The sequence below is a fragment of the Hippocampus comes genome, unplaced genomic scaffold (assembly GCF_001891065.2).
Source record: "Hippocampus comes isolate QL1 unplaced genomic scaffold, H_comes_QL1_v1.1 scaffold36, whole genome shotgun sequence".
Lineage (NCBI taxonomy): Eukaryota > Metazoa > Chordata > Actinopteri > Syngnathiformes > Syngnathidae > Hippocampus > Hippocampus comes.
The window spans coordinates 4571310-4575314 of record NW_017805695.1 but is presented as its reverse complement, the minus strand read 5'-3'; the positions used below and the strand labels follow the sequence as shown (position 1 = coordinate 4575314).

The window sequence follows — 4005 nt, the reverse complement described above, 5'->3', positions numbered from 1 at the left end:
TGTTATTTAAAATAACATTGAAAGCCACTCAACTAAGTGGAAATAATATGACATACTGTAAAGAATACAGAGAATAATTTTGTTTACATATTTATGAAAATAAAATAACATAAATTATAAAATAACATAAAATACATAAAAGTAAATTTACTTTTCTGAGAATGTTTAGGCCAGCAGAGAAGGCCTTGCTGGCCCTGAGGGTCCGCCACTGTAGACACATCACAGTTAACCACAAAGACATTGTGTTAAGTTAACAAAAAACATTGCTGGTGGATGTTCATAAGGTAACATTAAACCAACGGCTATAATGCTCCAACAGAAACCTCAAACCAACAGTAAACTAATGCTGGCTAATTTACTAGCCTGTTGCATGTAGCGATAGTGGCCACTTGTTGATGTAATAGTCTGTGAAGCTGTATTTGTGCTCACTAAGATACGTTATACTGGTCGGGCAACTATGATTTCAGTTAGATTGCAATTATAGTTAAAGCAGATAAAAGTGTGAGCTAATCCAGGAGCTGCCAGTGAACTATAGTTAACAGTTATCACCTGGGCAGCTACACATGAATGCAAACTAAAAAATAAAATGAACTGAAACAATTCTTCTTGATAAAATACAATAATTATGCCACACATAATTCTAAACAACTATAAATTACATTTTCATACAGGAAATACTGTATGAGTTTGAACATGAAATTGTTCACTGTTATCTGCTGACAAAAAATGTGATAGGGTAAAATTATTGCCCTGACTAAAACTATACTAAAATGTTGAGTTTTTGATGAGTAAAACGAGATGAATAAAAGTGTTTTCTTGGACTGAACTGAGGACTAAAATGCTACATTTATAGTCAACTAAACCTGACAAAATAAAAATGGGAGGAGGTTGACTAAATGTGATCAAACTAAAAAGCACGATTAAAACTGGACTAAAGCTGAGACTAAATTTTAAAATGATTAATACAATTAAGAACAAAGCTTGTATCAGGGAGGTTGGTGCCCTGTACCCCTGAAGCAACACCCACAGAACTCCCTGAGGCACACGGTTGAATGCCTTCTCCAAGTTAACAAAACACATGTAGACTGGTTGGGCGAACTCCCATGAATCCTCGAGGACCCTGCCCACAGCTGAGACAAAAACCTGACTGCTACCTGAATCTGAAATTCCACCCCCTGACGGACCCTTGTCTCCAGCACCCTTGAATAGACCTACTTGGGAGGCTGAGGACTGTGATCCCTGAGTAATTGGAACACACCCTCAGATCCCTCAAGACGACCAACCCGTTCTGCCAATCCAGAACCTTTGTCCCTGATTTCCAGCCAATGTTGTCGAAGTGTGTCAACCAGGGCTGCCCCAAAACATTCAGTCTTTAGGAACTCAGAGTGGCGCTCATCCACCTCTGGGGCTTTGTCATAGAGGAACACTTAAACCACTTCGGGACTTCAACCCCATAGATAAGAGAGCCCAGCTTCCTATGTAGACGGTGGAATAGAGGAAGTCTTGAACGTATTCTCCCCACCATTTCACAATGTCCCGAGTTGAGATCAGCAGTGACCCATCTCCACTATACCTAGTGTTAATGGTGCAACTCCTTCCCCTTCCTGAGACACCGGATGGTGGACCAGAATTTCCTGGAAACCAAAGTCGTTTTCCATGGCCTCGCTAAACTCTTCTCACGCCTGTGTTTTTGCCTCATCCAAAGCTGCATTCCACTTGGTCAGCCGGTACCTGTCAGGTATGTCCGGACTCCTCTTGAATCGCGTGAGAAACAAAAGCTCACTGCAAGTATCAGCTGTGTGATTTGTGTTCAACCAAACTCTGAATGCAGCATATGGCGTGGCGCCCAGTGTGGTGATGAGACAGATGATGCCTCCCAAAGTCATTATGTTCAGATTCCACTACCTACCGGAACAGGATGATGTCTTCTGTACAGCGATCCACTCAGGGTTGCTGATTCTGCACGATGAGAGTGAGCATGTTCCCAGACTACACGGTGACTGTTGCGAAGAAGAGAGTGGCAATCACTGAAGCTAAACGGTCTACTCTGGAGCTGCCAGGATGTCAAGCTGGGATCCCCACGATGTGTCACATCACTGACACAACTGAAGATCCAGTGGAAGCTATGGAATACATTAGAAAGAACAGTCACCCGTCAATCATCCGGAGTCTGGAAGTCGTGAAGTAAGCAAACTAACATAGATGGTTTTATTTATTCATTCATTCATTTATTTATATTTTCACATAGACCAGTCAATTACGTGTATGCATATGGGTATTATATTAATTAAAATACAATTTATTTTGAAGCAGTTTGAGTTGTGTGGCCTCACCCTCTCCGTTCGCTCGCCTCTTCAGACACACACAATCTGTCTAAATCAAAGCAGCAGCAAGTTGACGTGACAATCAAGAGGGCACCCTTGCGGTAGTCTTCTAGAAAACTGGTGAGTTTTGTTTTGAGGTTTTTGGGGTTTTTTTTTCCTTTGGAGGGGTGCAGGGGGTGCCCGTGCGCCTGTGATTGCGCTAATATTGCATCCTGGGTGGTCGCCCACATTGCCCGCAGCAAATAGCGGCTCAGTGTGCATTGTGTAGTATGCAGAACCCAGGTAAAAGCCCAGTGTAGGGATCCGAATCGGAAGACAAGCGTTTTAAAATTTTAACTAATTTGATAGCAGATAGTCAGCTACAGTAACAACATATTGAAACTTGGGGAATGGGGGGCAATTTTAACTGATTTACACTGAAATTAAAGGGATCAAACGTATTCATCTTTGTTGCTGCGTGACTCTGTAACATTTGCATAACTGTTGTTGCTCAGTATCGCTGCCCGACTGCTGTTTGATGTTTGCAAAATCTGTGCACACCTTTCCATTAACCTTTTAAAAACAACACCACACAACATAACACAATGACTTTGCCAATTTTGCAGTGCCATTGCTTCTGCATTCGTCAGTGCATATCCATGACTCTGCATCATTTGTCTCACAGTTCCTGATCAGTATGACTGGACACTTTATAGTATGTCTTGTTGCACTTTTGTGTTGATGTCCTAATTGTGTATTTTGTTATACTGGCATATGTGCTGATGTACAGCTTTAAGCACTACTTGTGAAATACAAGCAATTTGATGGGTAGCTAGCACAGCTGTTTAGCCAGTTATCTCAGGACATTATTATCATAGGACATTTTTGAAGAATAGAAATCGCCATAAACCAAGACTCGATCATATTTTCAGTACTGTTAAAAAAGATTCTCATTCTGCCCAATAAAACCTTTAAGCTCTGACTGTAAAGCAGTCGCAAAAATATTAGCCGTCTACACAGTAGAATTCAAGCAATCATCGATCTGGGCCAAGTGGACTTCATGTCTCAAACGTCAGCCCTCGAGAGACGCTGTCCTGGATGTTTTAGATGTTTCCGTCTTCCAAAACACCTTGTTCAAATGATCAACTCATCAGCAAGTTCTGTTGGAGCTTCTGAGCAATATCATATCAATTGTACCATGAAGAGCTCGTGTTTTTTCTAACTCGCCGACAGAGGTTTACAAACTGAATCTGAAGCGGAAAAGTAATTGAAGCTGGTCTATCATGACAGCAAATAAGAAATGATCACAAAATGTGCCTTCAGGACATAAAAGAGGCCTGTCGAGCCCATTTTGGGAGGCATTGAAGCACCCCTACAATCAAGCCGAGCACGGCCAAAATGTCAGCGTTCTTAAGATTTTATTTACTTGATGTCTTTTTTTTTTTTTTAACAAGCTGGAAAAATGTACTTGTTAGAAACATAACCCCACACTTCAAAATGGAAAATGGTTTGATCCACCCAATCTCTCTCATCTCTTCTCACAGAGGTGAGTTGCGTGTGCGCAGTCTTTGCTTCACACCTAACCCGGGTGTTGCAATGTCTACAATTTTCATAGATTTTTGCGTATTTTCATCTTTAAATCAAAGACAAAGCATAGAAATTGTGTGATATGAAATATTCCAAAAAAAAAAAAATATATATA

The 4005-nt window shown here is 40.9% G+C and overlaps 1 long non-coding RNA gene across 1 annotated transcript in view; it reads right to left on the bottom strand.

Moving 5' to 3' along the window:
* LOC109523202 (uncharacterized) overlaps positions 1-4005 on the bottom strand; it is a 9543-nt gene that overhangs the window by 3033 nt on the left and 2505 nt on the right. Inside the window, exon 3 of the long non-coding RNA XR_002169715.1 lies at positions 1910-2123. This is a non-coding gene — a long non-coding RNA (uncharacterized LOC109523202). The remainder of the gene's footprint in view (positions 1-1909; positions 2124-4005) is intronic.